This window comes from Furipterus horrens, unplaced genomic scaffold (assembly GCF_987537825.1).
Source record: "Furipterus horrens unplaced genomic scaffold, mFurHor1.1.pri manual_scaffold_6, whole genome shotgun sequence".
NCBI lineage: Eukaryota > Metazoa > Chordata > Mammalia > Chiroptera > Furipteridae > Furipterus > Furipterus horrens.
In genome coordinates this window covers 84546025-84566856 of record NW_028327176.1, presented here as the reverse complement: position 1 = coordinate 84566856, position 20832 = coordinate 84546025, and the positions used below count along the sequence as shown (strand labels likewise).

The 20832-nt window shown below is 40.9% G+C and overlaps 1 pseudogene across 3 annotated transcripts in view; it reads left to right on the top strand.

Moving 5' to 3' along the window:
* The window catches only part of LOC150006683 (transmembrane protein 263 pseudogene), a 40630-nt pseudogene that overhangs the window by 933 nt on the left and 18865 nt on the right, over positions 1-20832 (top strand). Inside the window, exon 2 of one of the 3 annotated variants that reach the window (XR_016511984.1) lies at positions 8128-8323. The exons of the other annotated variants lie outside the window; for them this stretch is intronic. The product of XR_016511984.1 is annotated as a transmembrane protein 263 pseudogene, transcript variant X3 (transcript). The remainder of the gene's footprint in view (positions 1-8127; positions 8324-20832) is intronic. 3 annotated transcript variants of the gene reach the window in all.

Genomic DNA, 20832 nt, shown 5'->3' with positions numbered 1-20832 from the left:
GACAGCAAGCTCCCTGAACGCCCTTTGCTGCGTGTGAGCCAAGGCTCTTTCTTTTCACTGCTAGGGATGTGACTTGAGCTTCTCCACGGGAGAAGATGTTGCTTTTGTGGACACCACTGCATTACAACGCCCTTGCTGTTGGAAGCGTCGCAGGCCTGAGATTTTGGAGAAAGAGAGTGTGATGGGCGTCGGGAAGAGCTTGGGCTAGGAGTGTAGGATCCTACTGGTTCAGAAGGCAGTTTGCCCAGCCTTTCCCCCAGCACTTGCCATACAGAATGCTGATTGAAAGAGATGAGCAAATTTTGGTATATCCTCCGAGGACAATGGCCAGTGGCCCAACGTGTTCCTGTGTAAGTTGTGATGCTATTTGCAAACAATGCGGTATTTAGCCTCTCATCCTGGGAACCAGAAACTATTTACTTGCAGGAAATATTCAAATGTACGAGTTGTATGTCCCACATGCTAAATACAGTTGCTCTATTTTTTCTTTACTGTTCTTTTGCTTTTTGTCCATTTCTTTCAGTAGCCAATGATTGGAGAGGATTAAACTCAATTAAATTATATTTTCCCCCCCAACCCCCCCCTTCGTTGCTATTGGGCCATTAGGGATTGTAGCAGCAGTACTTGTTCTAGATCACAAAACGCCTCAGTGCTAAGATAGGATGACTGGGCAGTGGGCTTCATTGTCCTGGCTTTGGAGGGAGACTGACTAGTATTGTAATGTTCATTTAAACTAAGGGATTTCCAACACAGTAATATGCAAAAATGAATTATAATAATGAGGTGATTTTTTTTTTAATGAGATGAAAATTTATAAACATACATTCAAAATATTTTTATATCAGGAAAGGAGAATAGAACGTGGCCTAAAGTTAATGACTCATAGAAAATGGGTATATTAGTGCAGGTAGTGGAGGTTATATATGGTGGATTGGGATGGAGAGGGTTCAACTGTCCAGATTTCTGAGATTCTTACTCAGAAAAAGACAAAGCATCTAATTCTGTCCACCTCCTTTTTCATTTTTTTTTTAAATTACGAGAAATTTCAAAGAAAGACAGTCTTCACTTTGGACTTTTTATCCTTTATACTGTGTCTTCTGTCCTTTTAGTTCAGTATCAGAGCTACCTCATTCTTTTTCAAGTCTGTTATTCATTGTGTAGACATAATTTAGTCATTTTATTTAAAGTACACATTTAGGTTCTAAATAAAGGCTATAGTGAACATCCTTGTACATATATCTTTCCCTCCCAGTTTTATTGAGATATAATAGACATTCAACATTGTATTAATAAGAGATATGCAACATAATGATTTAATATATTTGCATATATATGTTTAGAATGTTATACCATATATTAGTAGGACAGATTTCTGGAAGCTGGGTTGCTGGGTCAAAAGGCACGGACATTTAAGCGTATAATAGAGTCTTCCAGTTTCCTTCCTATAAGATTGTAGTTATTTATATCCACACCAGCAGAGTATGAGATAATCTGTTTCCCTGCCATGGAGCCAGTACTGATATTTTCAAATGTAAAAGATTTTGGTGATATTTTTCATTTAACATTTTTAATGATTGCATAATTAGTTTTGTTGTGTAGGTACTATACATTTTCCAACCTTTTGTCAGCAGGTGGGCATTTACGCTAAGTTTCCTGTTGAATGTTCCTTAGTTTCCTTTTTTTTTTTTTGGCTGCTGCATGAACAGTGTTACAATATTATTTTCTGAACATATGTTAATAAGTGTAGTAGATTTATTACTGTGAGAAAGGTTCCTGTATTGAAGGGTATTTTTTACTGTATTTTTTGCACTATAAGATGCACCTGACCGTAAGATATGGCTAGGTTTAGAGGAGGAAAACAAGAAAAAAAAAAAATCTGAACCAAATGGTGTACTAAAATATTTAATAAAATATAACAGAATAATATTTCAACCGTGTAAAGTGAACAGCAGTCAACAGCGGTATTAAGAACCATCATCACTGTCATTAACAAATGAGGAGAGACTTTAAGGTTCATGTACTCTTATAGTTTTCTGGGAACCCCAAGAACTCATCATCACTAGTGTCAGAATTTATGAAGCTCAGTTGCTCACAATCACTGATATCACTTCCGTCGCTATCTTCATATATGATACTATCTTCAGTTCTATCTAAGGCATTGGTAATGCCACATTCTTTGAATAACCTTACAATGGTTTTATCCTTTACTGATAGGCCAGGTAATACACATCATGGTCTGTGACACAATATTTGCTCCATAAGATGCACAGACGTTTCCTCCCAGTTCTTGGGGAAAAAACAGTGTGTTTTATGGAGCGAAAAATACGGTAGTTCTAATTTTAATGGTTATTGCCTTTTCAGAAGCCTGTTCTTTCCATTGGTAGCAATGCATGAACTTTCCCTTTCCCACATCCTTAGCAGAGGTATTATCTATGTTTTTATTTTTTCCCAGCCAGTAGAGATGTCTTAGTTATTTAAGTTGCATTTTCTCTTTCTTAGTAATTTAGAGTCATGGGCCCCAACCTTTTTGGGACCAGACACCAGTTTCGTGGAAGACAATTTTTTCCACAGATGGGGTTGGGGGGTTGGGAGGGATGGTTTCAGGATGATTCAAGCACATTACATTTATTATGCACTTTATTTCTATTATTATTACATTGTAATATATAGTAGTTTCTGAAATCTAGAAAGGCAAGTCTTCTCTGTTATTTTTATACTTTTTCTTAACATGTTCTTGGGGATGTATTCCATATAAGTTCTGAAATAGTTTTCTTTCCTTAAAAGACAAAAAACTTGTTGTGCTCCCCAACCTCCCCCCCAAAAGCATTAAATATATAACTTAATTTGGGTAGGGCTGGCATTTTTTAATATTGTCTTCCCAGCTAAGAACGTGGCTTGCTTTCCATTTGTTCAGGTCTTGTTTTATTTCTTCAATAAAATCTTTAAATTTTCTTCATACAGATTCTTTTATCTTATTGCTATTATAAGTGGAGATTTATCCCCAATTTCTAATAAGCAACAGATGCTTCATTGCTTGAGTAAAGAAGAAATAATTGGTTTTTAATGCTTTCTCATAATGTCTGATAATAGTAAACTTTTTCAAACTGTAGAGAGTATTGAAGTGTTATTAACACTCCCATGATTTCAAGTTTCCCCAGGTAATTCTTATGAATTTGGTCAGAGAAGCACATTTGAGTTCTGCTAATCTGTATGCTAAAGATTCTCAAAATTTATTTCCAGCTTATATCTCTCTCCTGAAACTCAGACACTTAGAACTCAGCATGTGCAATATTGAACATAGTATCCTCTTACAAGAACAAAAGAGATTACTTTTGTTTTCATATTCTGGCTAAGAGTTCTGGTCCACTCAGTTTTATAGAACAAAACCTGGGATTTTTCCCTTTCACCCTTCACAACTAATTTGTTACTGAGTTCTAAGAATTCTTTCAACTGCTCCCCTTTATCTTCCTGCTCCTTTCTTCCCTTTCTAGTTCAAGCACAGATTGATTTTCTCCCTCCACTGTTCAGTAGCTTTTTAGTGCCTTTAGGATCATATCCACACTCTTTAGCATAGTGCATAGAGAAAAATATATGCAGTATGGCTCCTCCACTCTCTTTGTACCACATGCACCTGTCATTTTGAGTTTTCCATAGTTCCCAAGCACTGGTTCAGTTCTTATCATTCAACACTTTACACAGGCTTCATTTCTCTAATGCCTAACTAGCTATTTGGACCTCTATGGCTCTCATAGCACCCATACATGCACCTCCACTCCAAACTGTGTTTTTGTTTATGTGTCCATAAGAAGAAAAATGAGCTTTTATCTTTTTTTTCCCCCCCAGTTCCAGAGAGAGAGGAAGGGAGATAGTGAGAGGGGTAGTGAGAGGGGTTTGGGGCAGGGGGATAGAGAAAGAGACATTGATGTGAGATAAAGATCGATTGGTTGCCTCTTGTACGTGCCCATACTGGGGACTGAACCTGCAACTCAGACATGCACCCTGACTCGGAATGAAATCTGCAGTCCTTCGGTTTATGGGACCATGCTCCAAGCAACTGAGCCACAGTGGCCAGGGCTGGATTTTTATCTTTATCTTTGGTAACCTAATACATTTTTATAAAGTATATTTTATTGATTATGCTGTTACAGTTGTCCCAATTTCTTTTCCCTTTGCTCCCCTCTTCCCAGTATGCCTTTCCCTCCAGCAATCCCACCCCCCTTAGTTCATGTAAATGGGTCATGCGTATAAGTTCTTTGGCTTTACCCCTTCCCATATTATTCTTAACTTCCTCCTGTCTATTTTGTACCTACCAATTATGCTTCTTAATTCCTGCACCATTTCCCCATTTCTCCCCCATTTCTTCCCCCTTCTGGCTGATAACCCTACAAATGATCCCCATACCTATGATTTTGTGCCTATTATGGTTGTCTGCTTAGTTTTTGTTTTGTTTTGTTTTGTTTGTTTTTTAGGTTCTGTTGTTGATAGTTGTGAGTTTGTTGTCACTTTAATGTTCATAGTTCTGATCCTCTTTTTCCTTAAGTAAGCCTCTTTAACATTTCATATAATAATGGCTTGGTGATGATGAATTCCTTTAGCTTCACCTTGTCTGGGAAGCACTTCATCTGCCCTTCCATTATAAATGAGAGCTTTGCTGGATAGAGTAATCTTGGTTGTAGGTCCTTGCTATTCATCACTTTGAATACTTCTTGCCTGCAAAGTGTCTTTTGAGAAATCAGCTGATATTCTTATAGGAACCCCTTTGTAGATAACTCTCCTTTTCTCTTGCTGCTTTTAAGATTCTCTTTTTATCTTGAACCTTTGGCATTTTACTTATGATGTGTCTTGGTTTGGTCCTCTTTAGGTCTAGCTTGTTTGGAACTCCCTGTGCTTCCTGGTCTTGTATGTGTATTTCTTTCATCAAATTAGGGAAGTTTTCCTTCATTATTTTTTCACATAAGTTTCAATTTCTTGCTCTTCCCCCTCTCCTTCTGGCACCCCAGTGATTGGATGTTGGCAGATTTAAAGTTGTTCCAGAGGTTCCTAAGCTTCTTCCATTTTTTTTCAATTCTTGTTTCTTCATTCTGTACTGGTTTATTTCTTCCTTATATTCCAAATCATTGACTTGAACCCCAGTTTCCTCCCCTTCACCATTAGTTTTGTATGGATTTTCCTTTATTTCACTTAGCATAGCCTTCACTTTTTCTTTTCTGCATTTGCCATACTCAAGCTTATCTTTCAACTCTATGAGCATCTTTATTACCAGTGTTTTGAACTCTGTGTCTGTTAGGTTGGCTGTCTCGTCGTCTGTTAGTTTGGCTATCCCCTCATCTGTTAGGTTGGCCACCTCCTCGTCACTTAGTTCTTTCACTGGAACCTTGATCTGTTCCGTCTTTTGGGCCATACTTCTCTGTCTCCTCAACTTGACAATCTCCTGTGTTTGTCTCTGAGTAACCTAAAGAATTTTATGAGGACTTCCGGCCAAGATGGAGGCTTAGACGGACGCACTAGGTCTCCCTCTACAACTAGAGAGGAATACAACTACTTCAAAACAAAGGATAACTAGAAATTCCAGAAAATAAAACTACACGGAAGTCCAACGTATGAAGTTATAAACCAGCGGCGCCCTTTGGGCAGGTAAGAGCGAAAGGGGGCGGCGCTGTTTGCGGTCGCACCTGGGACAGCGGCGGGGAGAACAATCCCAGCAGCAGGGAGAACAATCCCGGCTGCAGTCGAACCCCCGGCAGCTCGCGACCCCAACGCTGGGGAAAGCAGCCACCACATCGCCTTGAACAGTGAGGCCCAGGGGGGCGAGAGGACGGATCCCGGTCACCTAGCGGAATAGCTGTGTGAATCCATCTTGGACCCCCGCCCCCAAAGAAAGCGCCACAGGGCTGCGAAATAGGTCGCGGACAAGCGCCGGTTGCTGGATTGTGACGACAAAGCACCACGGCGCAGCAAGAAAGGTTGCGGAACGGCGCTGGACGCTGGGTCATTACGAGTACACAGGCAATGCCCCCTACAGCCGGCCCAAGAAAACAAAATGCATCTGTCAAAATGAGGCAAACAACTATAGAAGTCCCGGTGGCACAGCTCACCAGGCAACAGATGAGGAATCTGACAGATGAACAAATAAGAAACCTGTCAGAGGCTCAGTTCAGGGCCATTGTTATCAGGTGGCTTACAGAATTAACGAAAGATCTGGAAAAAGATGAGAAAGAAGCAAAAAACACTCATAACGAAAGGAACAAAACCACATACGAGACAGATGGTGAGGAAAAAAAATCCAGAGTTCATTTCAACAAACTGGAGTATGGAGAAGGAACAAGCAGTCAACCAGTGCAGAGAGAGGAAATGGGAAGCAACGATGAGAGGATCAGAAACCTCTGGGACAGCTATAAAAGGCCCAACATAAGAATCATTGGTTTGCCAGAGAGCGAGGAAAATGAACTAGAACTTGAAAAATTGAGTGAAAATATAATAAAGGAGAACTTCCCAGACTTGGGGAAGGAAATAGACTTACAGGTCCAGGAAGCACAGAGAATTCCAAAAGAACTGGACCCAGGGAGAACCACTCCAAGACACATTATAATCAAAATGTCAAAAATTAAAGATAAAGAGAGAATCTTAAAAGCAGCAAGAGAGAAGAAAAGAATCATGTACAAAGGGGTCCCAATTAGACTATCAGCTGACTTCTCAAGGGAGACCCTGCAGGCAAGAAGGGACTGGCAAGAAATATTCAAAGTAATGAAAATCCAAAACCTACAACCACGAATACTCTATCCAGCGAAATTGTCATTCAGAAAAGAAGGACAGAGAAAGTGTTTCCAGGACAAAATAAAACTGAAAGAGTTCATTAGATCCAAACCACTGTTATATGAGATGTTAAAGAGACTGGTTTAGAAAAAGGAGGATCAAGACTATGAAATCTAAAATGAAAACTGCATCACAAGAAACAACAGAAGCTAGGGAATTGAAAAAAAGGCAAACTAAACAGGCAACGAGAGTGGAAAAAGAACTATAGGTACGGGGAACATATTGGGGGGAGGTCAACAGGGAGGGGGAATGGGGAGAGGGAGGTAGATGATATAGGAATTAAGGATCATGGTAGGAGGGAATGGAATAGACAGAGAGGTTGAGAAGAACTGTATGCACAACTAATGGACATGATCTAAAAGGGGGGGACAACTGGAGGGAGGGGGGCCACCAGGTGGAGGGGAGCAGAGGGAAGGGAAATTGGCACAAATGTAATATTATAATCAATAAAACACATTTAAAAAAAAGAATTTTATGATACCTGTGTTCAATAAATGTAGAATGAATTCCCCAAGTTTAAAATCACTCTTTCCCATAGTAATTAGCAATAAAGTGTTTAAAATAAGGAGCACAGTGCTGTTTATTTCAGGAGAAGTAAGAGATTGGAGAAGGAATTTTCTTTTTACCTTAGTTTCTTGGCTAGGAAACTGTGAGGAGTAGAGTGGGTGTTATAGCTTCATTAAGGAAAGCAGACTATCTCAGCCAACAAGTCCTGTGGCTTTTCTGCCCAGCATTACATTACTCTTCTTCTTTGTGTGGATTTTCTGGCCTCTCATTCCAGAACTTCTGCCATTATATTATACCTTTGAGCATGGGACTTTAGCACCTTGTTATATTCTGGATTGTTCTTTTGCCTGTGGAACACAGGCAGGCCTGTTTCGAAAGACTTTGATGACCACTGTGTGGAGCCAGACCCGAGGAACCTGGGTCTCAATGGGTTGGTTTTTGTCTTTCATGCTTGCTATGAATCTCACCCTCTGGGGGGTTTTAAAGGTAGAATAGAAATGCAAAGTGGCTTTTAAGGAAAAGGGAACCTGCTCTGATTTCCTCTGAAGAGGCTCAAATTCTTGTCGGTAGAATGTGAAAAACAGAACGATTAAGTAAGAGGAAATGTTTTTGAACTTGTGTAAAATACTTGGGCATTTCAACCCTATATTGATCTGCATTTCCCTTTGTTATTACCCCCAACCATTTCGTGAAGAGCTGCATGTTTTTCTTCTGCATTTCCACTTGTAGAAAGTAGATAAAAACCCTGGCTAATAAAGAAATGGGGGCGATTTTCCCCAGAAAAATCCCTCTTCCTTCTTTCCTCAGATGGTGAGTGTCTGAGTAGTTTCTTCATCCATTTCGAGGGACCCAGGGTCTCTCTCAGGTGACGCACCAATGTGGGGCAGAGGACTTGCTGAAGTCCCACCGGCTAGGAGCCGAGGACTGTGGACAGCATGCCTAGACAGAGGGAAAAATTGACCAAATTTTCCTGAACGAAGGGACAGCGGCACCGTCTTCATTGGTAAGCCCACTGGTGTGCTTAGTTTAAGGAAGGGAGCTTTCTTTTCTTTTCTAAAATTTCTCCTTTTCTTTCTGAAAATTTCTCAGCTGTTCTGTTCCTGTCTATATACTCACATTATTTTTCACTCACTCTCCTCTCAAAAAATCGCCACAACACTGTGGGCACGGGACGAGTAGTTAACATGCCCGCTAGTGGTGCTTGCTGATGAACAAGATTCCCGTGACAGGATAAGCTGGAATGTGGACCAGAACAGAAACACTAGGTTTCCCGCCAGCCAGAAGACAAAGTCCATGCAACGCTAGGCACACTGTAAAAACAATCACAGCCCCATCCCCGTGGCGTTTCCCAACTTAAGATATACTGTGAATATGTATATATATTAAAGAGAGAGAACGCTAAATAACTTTCATAAAAATTCTGTTTCTACTTTCTTTCTATCATGGGGACGGGTCTTTCTAAAGAATAGGATGTTTATTTCCGCTAGCTCTTTTGGTTCCTAAAAGCTGCAGGATGTCAGGTGGAAAAAAATAATTTAATTAATCTATTACGGGCAATAAATTTGCACTGCCCCTGGTTCCCAGATAAAGGGTCATATGATTTAGAGGTTTGAGAAACAGTAGGGAAGAAACTTAAATGTCTCCAGGAGAACGGGATCCCCATAGGTCATCAGAATTTAGTTAATTAGGGTATAGTTCATACAGCTTTAACTCCCCTGCATATTCCTTCAGTAAAAACTAAAAGCAAAGTAAGCAGGGAGGAGAGTTCCAGTTTGGAGGGTGATACCGCTGCCTCATATTCAAGAGAAGGAAAAGGAGAGATTAAAAACTTATGATGAGAACTTTGCCAAGAAAGCATTAAAACCGCCATCCACAGGGGTAGTGGAAGCTAAGACCACCCTGTCCATGACGCCTCTCCTGCCCTGGGACAAAGAACCTGAAAGCTGGCCCTGCGCTGCCGCTGCGGCTTGTTAACGAAACTCCCATGGCTATGCACAGCTGCCTGCGGGAGGCGGTAGAAGCCGGTGATTGGAAGGTTATTTTAGCCTCTCCCGTAGTTGTAAAACAAGGCCAGAGAGGACAAGTAGCTTATGAGTCCTTACCTTTTGGAAGATTCAAAGAACTAAGAGTGTTCAGGAGAACAGGCTTCAGTCCCCTTTTACATCTGGAATAATAGAGGCAATAACAGAGGGGTACAATATGACTCCCTGTGACTGGAAAAGCTTAGACCCGTTCTCGCCCCAGTTCAATACACAATTTGGGTCACTGAGTATACTGACTGCTGCCGTCACCAAGCAGCAGTAAACGCAGACCATCAAATTCCTATTGAATTTGAAATGCTCACCGGCATTGGCACGTATAATACAGCCAACGTGCAAGCTGCTTTAGATCCCTAGGTTCTTTCCCAGTGCTCGGCAATCGCCTTGAAGGCATGGAGGCAAGTCCCGGAATCCAACGTCTGCGGTCCCAGATCATTTGTTACCATTCGCCAGGGGGCCATGGAAGCGTATATGGATTTTATAGATAGATTGCAACAAGCAATCCAAAGGCAGGTAGAAAGCCAGGAGGCGGACCAGACCTTATTGCTTCAGCTAGCTTATGAAGATGCCAACAATGATTGTAAAAAGGTGCTATCCCCAGTAAAATCTACTTTTTACTGACAGGGCAATATTTAAAAGCATGCCAAAATATAGGGACTAAGGAGCACAAGGCTTCCTTGCGAGCCGCTGCCATTTCTACAAATCAAAAATGCTTTCGGTGTGGCAAGCCTGGCCTTATATAGTAAGAATGCCGTTCTGTGCCTAAGAATTCAGAAAAACCAAAAGCTCCTAATCAGCTGTGCCCCTGCTGCCAAAAAGGGCTGAAAAGGCAAGCATTGGGCCAATCTATGCTGATCAAAATTCGATAGAGACGGCAACCCCTTACAACAACAGGGAAACAAATGGGGGCGTGAGCTCCAGTGCCCCCAGCCCACTACAGAAGCTCTGCAGAGACAGGCAGCCAGTTGTTTTGAACTCAGGGAGGTGCCGAGTTGCAGAACTCAGTGCTGCAGTGGGGAAAATGCAGGAATGGACCTGGTCTTCACCTGGGAATTAATCTTAAAGGAACAGGATCAAATTTCCCTGGCTCCTACCATGGTATGGGGGCTGTTGCCTAAAGGCACAGTAGGACTAATAGGAAAATCCAGTGTTACTACTAAAGGAATTTTAGTTAAACCAAGTATTATTGATTCAGACTATGAAGGAAATATTGAAATAATGCTGCAGGCTTCAGGATATCATGTTATCCCTCCAGCACCTCTATAGCGCAGCTCCTTCTCCTCCCCAGAATGCTGTACAGGAAGAGGGGAATGTTGGAAGAGCAAATAATCAATCTGTCTCTTGGACAACCTCTGTTCAATTAAATAAACCTATAATTGAGGTTAAAATTAAGGGTAAAGGCTTCCCCGGACTATTAGATACTGGAGCTGATGTTTCAGTGATTTCTAACCAATTCTGGTCCTCGGAATGGCCCCTAATAGAGGCTGATACTCCCCTAACAGGCATAGGAGGTCTCGCCCAGCCTAAGAGAAGTACCTAGTCGCTCTGGTGTTATGGCCCAGATGGCCAAGAGGGGTGTATTCAACCCTACGTCATCCTGGCCCCATTAAATATATGGGGAAGAGACCTTCTTACTCATGGGAAATGAAAATTACCCTACCGCATCTTCCCTAATGGCCTCTGTCCCAGTATCTCCTCTACCTCTCACCTGGCTTAAAGACACGCCGGTGTGGGTTGACCAGTGGCCACAAAAGGGGGAGAAATTAGAAAAACTTCATGAAATAGTTCAACAACTTGAGGCAGGGCATAGTGAACCTTCTAATAGTCCTTGGAATACTCCAGTTTTTGTAGTTCCTAAAAAATCTGGAAAATGAAGACTTATACATGACCTTAGAAAAATTAATGAAATTCTTCAACCAGTGGGAACTTTACAACCAGGCATCCCTAACCCAGCCTGCATACCTAAAGACTGGCCACTCTTAGTCATAGATTTAAAAGACTTTTTTTTTTTTTACAATACCTCTAGCAGAAAAGGATACAGAGTGATTTGCATTCTCCATCCTGGTACTTAATAATTCTCAGCCACTGCAATGGTTCCAGTGGAAAGTCTTGCCACAAGGCATGCTAAATAGTCCTATTATTTGTCAGCATTTTGCACATCAGGCTTTACAGCCCACTAGAAAGCAGCATCCCATGTCCATTATATACCATTATATGGACGATATTCTGGTTGCTGCCCAATCTCAAGGGCAATTAGCTAATACTTGTGCTCATTTACAGCAATCTGTAGCCCAAGCAGGCTTACAAATTGCACCTGAAAAGGTACAGCACTCAATGCCTTGGAAGTATTTAGGTTATGTACTCTCTCATAGAAGTATTCGGCCTCAAGTAATTCAAATTATTCCACCAAGGCCCTAACTCTTAATAATCTCCAACAGTTGTTAGGCACTATCAATTGGATAACGCCTAGACTTGGCATTACTACCCATTAATTAATTCATTTTTTTAACACCTTAAAAGGATACTCTGATCTTAATTCTCCCTGAGCCCCTTCTCCACAGGCAATAGAAGAGTTAAACCTTGTCAAACAGCATATTAGTAATCTGCAGCTAGAAAGAATTAGCCCTTAGTATCCTGTCAGGCTCTTTTGCTTTCCAACCTTAAGTACTCCTACCAGATTAACACATTGCATATGGATGGCGAGAATTTTCATCATTTCTATCCCAACCATTCCGGATGGATGACGAGAATTCTTGTCATTTGATCGCGTAATTTTAAACAAATAAGGTTATCTAGACATTCAGTAGTAATTTTTCATTTGCTTTTTTTAAAATTAAGGATAGTAGTAGCTTAATTGTTAATTTCGTGAAGTCATTTCATTAATATTAGTCATATAATCATATTTAAATCTTAAACCTTTTGTCTGTGATGGCTATAGCTTCAATTTCAGCAGCTCAATATGTATGCGTAGTCCCATTCATTGTGGATGTGATATTTTATCCCTGACTTCCTCAGGTTACCCCACATCCTTGCCTAATTATATCAGAGTGTTTATCCACGTGGTCCTAGATCAGCCATCTGCAAGGAACCACATCTGTATCGCCTCATCTTCAAAGTCAACTCTCAGCTACTTTCCGTCAACGTAAGCAAAGATAATGAAAAGGACGAGGGGGACTCACTCTCTGCCTGAGTCTATACTATGCACTCACAATTCTGTTACGGGCTGTGGTTAGTTTTTCTCTTGATGTGCCTTGAGAAGTTTGTTTCCTTGAGTTTTAGTGAATTGTGAACTTGGCGTCTTGCGAGAGGAATTGCTCAAATCCTTATTTTAGGAAATATTCAACTGAATACCCCATATAATGGCATCGCTTAGGAAAGACAGTGCACTGCGTGAAGAAGAAATTTTATTAGATCTGTGTGCTGATCTGTCGGATGTGCCATTTGAATATAATGAGGAGAGCGACGAGAGTGAATGTGATTCCGATTTTGTAGTGACGGTAAAAAAAGAAAATCCACTCCTCTCGTGATAAGTGACAGTGATTCGAATAATAGTGCAAATGAGGACAACACTTCATCTGCTACATGGGAAAAAAAAGATTTGGAGAGAGATTTAGAGCAATATTTAGGCCAGCCTGGAGTGAAACGAGTACCAGAAAATTCTACCAGTATCCTTGACGTAGTCTCACTCTTTGTTGGAGAGGATTTTTTCTAAATGATATGCATTCAATCCAATCTTTACTACAATCAAAACAAACATAAATACAAAGAATCCCCAGAAACAGGGAAGAGGTCAGACATAACTATTGCTGAAACGAAAAAATTCTTTGCCATTTTGGGTCAAGTGAGGAAAGATACACTGAAGGAGTATTGGAGCACTGATCCTTTTATTGCAACCAACATATTTAGGGAATTGCTGATGAGAAACCGATTTGAGCATGGCACTTCAGTGATAATGAGGAAATTTTGGAGACGACGGACAGGCTATATAAAATAAGACCCGTTCTAGAATACTTGGTAGAAAAATTTCAAAATGTATATAAACCCAAGCAGGAGTCATCACTTGATTAAGCAATGATCCCATGGAGAGGAAGATTGAAAATCAAGACCTATAATCCAGCAGAAATTGTAAAATACGGGTTACTAGTGAGAGTGATTCCGGCTACATAAGTAATTTAGAAATATATTCGGCTGAAGGTAAAGTATTAGAACAAACCATCCTTTCTCTTCTGAAGCCTCATCTCAATGTTTGGCATCATGTATATCAGGATAACTATTACAACAGCATGAAAATAGCAGAATTACTCTTGGATAATAAAGTAAGAGTTTGTGGGACCATACAGCCAAATAGAGGGCTCCTTGCCACATTGAAGGGTGAAGCGAAAACTTTGAAAAGGGGACAGTGCACATTCTCTCGTAAAGGTGAAGTGTTACTAGTGGTGTGGAAAGACAAAAGAGAGATGAGGATGATTAGTACTATTCACAGTGCTAGAATGGAAAACGCAAAGCTAAGAGATAGGGTCGCAGGACTGGTAATCAAAAAACCTATCTGCATCTTGAAATACAGTGAGTGCATGAAAGGTGTAGACAGGGCAGATATGTATTTATAGTATTACACCATCATGAGAAAGACAATAAAATGGTCAAAGAAAGTAGTGCTGTGGATCAACTGTGTTCTATTTAATGCTTTTAGAGTTTATAAAACACTAAATGAATCAAGTAGCATTCGATTCAAAGGCTTTCTGCTCCAGATTGCCAAGGAGTGGGTGGCGAGTAGGAAGGAGCCAGATGTGTTATCCTCGGACGAGGACTGCGAAGATAAGCTGATGGAGCATGCTCCTTCAAAAGATCACTCACATCGTCTCTCAAGAGACCTTAGTAAGCACCATCTCGTTCCTGTCATGGGGGTGGGAAAGAAAAAATACCACACCAGAAGATGCAAAGTGTGCACTTCCAGAAAAATTAGGAAAGAGACAAGGTATGTGTGCTCTACTTGCGGTGTTCCACTCCACAAAGGAAAATGTTTCATGGACTATCACACGGAGAAGAGATACTAATGTTATTTGTGAGTATTACTTTTAAAGTTTCATTAAAAATTTTTCATTTTTGAGTAAGTTATAGCATTTTAACTAAACTTACGCATGTTCAAAGAGTGAGGTTTAAAAACCTGCTGGAACAGAGGATTAAAAGGCATTTAAATACCCCAGTATGCAATGTGTTAATAGGCCAATTGCAGCCATACCTAAGCATGATCCAATGGCTATTTCTACCTCATCAACCTCAACGCACTATCACCACTTATATAACAGCTCGTTGCTACTTAGTTGTAAAGGGCTGTGAGAGGACTCAGCAACTTCTTGGCCAAGACCCAGTGGTCATTCATGTTTCTCTCACCCAGCTTTATTTACAGCAAATGTTTAGTCAATCTTTAGAATTTAGTGTGCTATGGCGGATTATATAGGAAAAATTGAACTCAGTCTTCCTTCTGACAAACTTTTGCAAAATATCCCAAAATTAAACATTCGACTAAAGGATAAATTAAGCCAGATACCCAATATTGGGAGCAAAGACGGTATTTGTAGATGGGTCAGGGAAGTCAGGCAAGGCTGCCATTACCTGGCAAGAGGACCTAGAATGGAAACATTGTGTCACCCATGGACACTCAACTACACAATGGGCAGAGCTAGCAGGAGCCGTTATAGCTCTGCAGCAGTAGCCCCATGAGCCCTTAAATTTAGTTTGTGACTCAGGGTATACTGTATATACTGTTACTTATCTAGACCAGGCCCTAATTAAGGGATCTCTTGATCCTCAATGACTCAGTCTGTTTTTGTCTTTGCAAAACCTATTAGAGAATGTGCAGACTGTCAGGCTGTGGGCAAGGCACCCCCCGCCCCCCCAGCACGGGTGTAAACCCTCAGGAACTAGCCCCACGAATAATTTGGCAGACAGATGTCACTCATTACCCTCCTTTTGGAAAACTTAAGTATATTCATGTTTCGGTTGACACCTATTCTGGAGCATTACACACCACTGCTCTTGCAGGAGAGTCAGCAAAGCATACTGGCTCAAGGCATTCAGCTACTTAGGACGTCCGCAACAAATAAAAACTGATAATGGATCAGGCTATGTAGCTTGCTCCACCCAGGAATTTCTACAAAGATGGGATATTAAACATTAAATAGTTATTCCTTATAATCCTACAGGCTAGGCCATTGTTGAAAGAGCCCTTCATACTTTTAAAAATCTCAAGAAACAAAAAAGGGGGAGTATGCAGTCCTCCCCCCCAAATTTATGTTAGCAGTGTATACTTATAATTTTTTAAACTGTGATGACTCTCTTACTTCAGCTGTTGAATGGCATTTTTGCCGCCATGGACCAGAGGATAGGGAAACTCGCTCCCTAGTATTATACCGGGACCCTCAAGGAGAAGGAACTTGGGAAGGCCATGCATGTGTTTCTACCCCAATAGGTCCTTTGTGGCTTCCTGCAAGTGAGTAAAGCCGTTCCATGGGCTATGAACATCCACTGTTCTGGTGGGAACCATCCCAGGATGAGCAGATCAGCACCTGGAGAATGTGACAAAACAACTAAACAAGATGTCAATGAATGAGCAACACCACTGATGCCGAAGCCATTGGAGGCGTGATGCAAAAAAGAAAGCAGAAAGTCTTTTCCCTGAAATAACATGGAAAAAGTTAACAGCCCTTAACAAAGAGTCTGAAAAGGTTCTCCAAAACACAGTGTCAGAGGACACCCCAGAGAACAGATTCCTGGTCTATATGGCTGTCGTGTCCTCTAATTCGGCTAAGTATTATAATTGCATTACTGACTTGCTTTGGAGGCTTAGGCCTAGCCTCAGAGCCCCATCATATATATTGGGGCCATGTTCTGGATCCACCTACCTTTAAACTTCAAACCTGTTGACACTCAGAGCCCCCACTGTCCTCTAATGACTAAATGGACAGGGAGGACATGGCTCCCACCTGATGGACCTCTGGAGGAAAAATGACAGTCGCTATGTGCCCTGACAGGCACCACTTTTCTAGCAGAACAATTACCCACCTGTTTTTCTATCCTAACTAATACTTTACGTTTACTCCTTAAATTTCAATGATGTGCTTACACAGTTGTCGATGCAGCCTCCTCCCGACTTCTAATAGGTTCAGTTGGAATTAACCTGACTCAAAATGGAGACAGCAGTAACCTTCCTGATATTCCCCTTTGGCAGGCCAAGTCTCAAATTCCCACCACGGTGGCTTGGACTTTGTGTTGAGGCAATAAGTCTTCATTTAAACAAATCACCCATACCCCATTAATAGCACAAGACTGGGGTGCAGGATGGGCCGTATATACCAGTAATGGTCCAGCAAAACCTAATGAAAAATACCCCACCCTTGGCTGGAGTAAAGGAGGGTTGGGAGCTCCAATCAATAGAATTGTTGCTCCAGAACATACCAGCCCTTGGCACAGTAATTTGTGGTGTATTGGCCTTCTATTTATTGAACGTCTTAGAGGCCATGCCCATTATGAAGTAAAAGGGCCGTATGTCCTGTACTCTTGATATTACTGATAATTCCTGGGTCACTGTTTGTACTTCTCACCCATATCTCTTTTTAGCCACTCCAGGACCGCCTCAACTGACTTATGACAATGTTTCCAACTTATATAACCTTACTCTCAACAGGTTCCATTTATGCCAGCTGCCTTATTCGCAGCAATGTTACCCAGCTCAATTTAACCACTGTTTTTATAATCCATAAACAGGCCGAGTTGTGGCTGCCTGTTAATATCACCAGAGAGTGAGAGGACCCAGGAGGACTCACAGCCATTAACCACGCACTTTCCCTGGTGCAAGTGCGACGATTTCTAGGTGTTCTTTTTTTTTTTTTAAATAATTTATTTATTTATTTATTTTTAGAGAGAGGGGAAAGGAGAAAGAGAGGGAGAGAAACATCACTGTATGGTTGCCTCTCACTCGCGCCCCCAATTGGGGACCTGACATGCAACCTAGTCATGTGCCCTGACTGGGAATTGAACCAGCAACACTTGGCTCGCAGGCTGGTGCTCAATCCACTGAGCTACAGCAGCCAGGGCTTCTAGGTGTTCTTATTGCATGCATTGTCTCTGCTATTGCCATTGCAGTGACAGCTACCACCGCTGCCATTGCCCTGATGGAATCTATTGAGACAGCTCATGCTGTAGACATTGTCCTTACTAACTCCACACAGGAAATGCTTCAACAAACATGGATTGACCAGGAAACCCTCACCTGGCTTTCAGCTGTGGAGTCTGCAATGATATGGCTTGGGGACCAGTAGGATGCCCTAGTCACCTGCCAACGGCTCACCTGTGATCCAGGATTCTCCAAACTCTGTGTTACTCCTTTGAAATGGAACTCCAGTCAGCATTCATGGGAGGAGGTTCAGCGTCATCTAAAAGGGGCCTATTCCACTAACCTTAAAGGCCAGGTGAACCAATTACAGTTTGAGCTCCAGCAGCAACTTCAGGACATTAAAGCACTTAACTGAAGAAAAGGTTTTTTCAGACTTTGCAAGAAAACTTACAATGATTCAACCCTAAAAACTGGTTTATAAATTTAAGACTTCGGGTGATGGGAGCTATTGGGTGCATTCTAGTTATATTATTATACTCTGTTTGCTCGTGACAAAATATGTGAAAAACAGTAGCAGGTTTCATTGGCCTTACTTCAATATCTCAGATACTTAATAAAGAAGGGGGAGATGTGGGAGACAGGCAGACATGGTTCAAAAGTCTTTGACAACAGCTGTGTGGAGCCTGGCCAGAAATGGAAACCTAAGTCTTAACCAGCTGGTTTTTGTCTTTCATGCTGGCTATGAATCCCACCTTCCAGGGGTTTTTAAAGGTAGAATAGAAATGCAAAGTGGCCTTTAAGGAAAAGGGAACCTGCTCTGTTTTTCTCTGAATAGCCTCAAATTCTTGTCAATAGAATGTGAAAAACAGAACGATTAAGTAAGAGGAAATGTTTTTGAACTTGTGTAAAATACCTGGGCTTTTCAACCCTGTATTGATCTGCATTTCCCTTTGTTGTACTCCCAACCATTTGGTGAAGGGCTGCATGTTTTCCTTATGCATTTCCACATGTAGAAAGTAGATAAAAACCCTGGCTAATAAAGAAACGGGGGCAATTTTCCTTAGAAAACTCCCCCTCCCTTCCTTCCTCAGATGGTGAGTATCTGACTAGTTTCTTCATCCATTCTGAGGGACCCAGAGTCTCTCATTTGCCCCCACCCCATACTATAATTGTTTAATTCATTAAGACTGTAAATCACTGACTAAAAGAAATGTTAATAGTATCATTTATAATTCTAAATATAGATAGTATAGGTTCTCGTTGCAGATTTTGTTGCCTCATAATTGTTGAATGTCAGTGGCAAGAAAAGGAAAATAAAAAGTCATTTGTTCTTTTTATTTTAGGGCCAAAGTAAATAACATGTTCTTTTCTCCCTGCCAGTTTCAAACAAGAGATACAGAAGTCAGACACTAAAATACACTTTTATTATTTTATGAAACTCCAGTTGGAATAGTTCAGAAATAGCTAGTTGAATTGCTTACCCTCCCTTGAATTGAACATGTCACCCAACACTTGAGGTCTGCTCTTCCCCACCAGTGAACCCAACCCTTGCCTCCAGCAGAACTTGGCAGCTAAGCTTCTATGTGGCCGGGAGCAGATGGGACATCACTCCCTCTGTACCCAGGATTGAGGAGGAAAAGGGCAAGAGGCTGGGCCAGGCACGCTCAGCTTCTCTAAACTCCACTGGTTAGGTTAGGCTTTACAAGGCCAGGGATAGGGATGGAAGGCAGTTTGGGGGAAATCTCTTCTCAAGGAAACCATGAGAATGAAAAGTAATTGTTTCCCTTAATCACTTTCAAACTAGATACAAGTAGGTGGGTAGGTAGGTATAGATATAGGTGAACTTTAAAAATAAAAAGATTTAGTTTTAGAGGGGAAGGGAGGGAAAGAGAGAGGGAGAGAAACATCAATGTGAGAGAGAAACATTGATCAGTTGCCTCTCATATGTGCCCCAACTGGGACTGAACCCACAACCCAGGCATGTGCCCTGACTGGGAATCGAACTGGTGAACTTGCACTTTGTAGGATGATGCCCAACCAACTAAGCCACACTGGTCAGGGCTATAAACATTTTTAAATTATGAAATTAACACATTCAAAAAAGGCATAAAACTAAAAAGTGTGGTACACAGATATTTCTATTAAAAAATATCACCATGTAACTACCACCCAGCTTAAGACATATGACATTGCCAACCCTTCATAATCCTTCTCCCCTGAGCTTCCTCTTAGTCACTACTCTCCCTCTGATAATAGGGCTGCCCTGACCTCTGGTTATTTATATCCATGCTTTTCTTTATAGATTTACCACCACCTAAGTATGTGTCCCTAAACACTATACTAGTTTAGTTTTGCCTGGTTTATCGTTATGTAAACAGTCACATTGAATTCTTGTGTATATACATTTCTTTTGCAAACATGTTTCTCGTTCACCTGTTGTTGCTTATAGCTATAGTTCATTTGTTTTCATTGCTGTGCAGTATCCACTTGTGAATGTGCCAAGTTTATTCCCACTGTTGCTGAATTTTGGTTGCTACAAATAGTCATCTATGTATTTTACAATGCTTTCTTACGGTTTGAGTAATTCTAGGAATAGAATTGCTAGATCACTGGTAAAGCATATGTTCATCTTTAGTAGATAATTCTACACCATTTCCCAGAGAGACTTCAGTTCACAGGAGAAAAACCATCATTGCTTCACATTCTCATCAACACTTGACATTTTCAGACTTGAATGTTATTTATTTTTATTGAGTGTTGTCATGGTGTCATTTTTCAATTTTTATTTTCCATAATTACACATGAGGTGTAATACCTTTTCCTATGCTTATAGACCATTTGATATTCTCAGGTTTTGAAATGTCTGCTCTGCCCATTTTTTTTCCTCTGTTGAGTTATTGGCCTTTTTCTTTTTGGGGGGTGGAGGGGGGCTTTTTCTTATGGAATTCCTTCTTTTCTCTGGTTTTATTAAGATACATTGACATACATCACTGTATAAGTTTAAGGTGTATAGCATAATGAGTTGACTTACATATATTGTGAAATTATTATTACAGTGTTTAGTTAACATCCATTATCTCATAGGTCCCCCCAAAACAAAAAGATTTCTTTTGTGTGATAAGAACGCTTAGGATTTGCTCTCAACAACTTTATACCATAATGTTAGCTGTAATCCTCATATTGTATATTATATGCCCAGTAGTTCGGTATCTAATAATTTAAAGATTTTTCCTGTGACCACCTTTATCTGATTCCCCCACCCCCCACCCCTGCTTCTGGTAACCACAAATCTGATCTCTTTTCTATGAGTTGGTGTTTTTGTCCCTAACTTTTTACATGTAAGTGAGATGATACAGTATT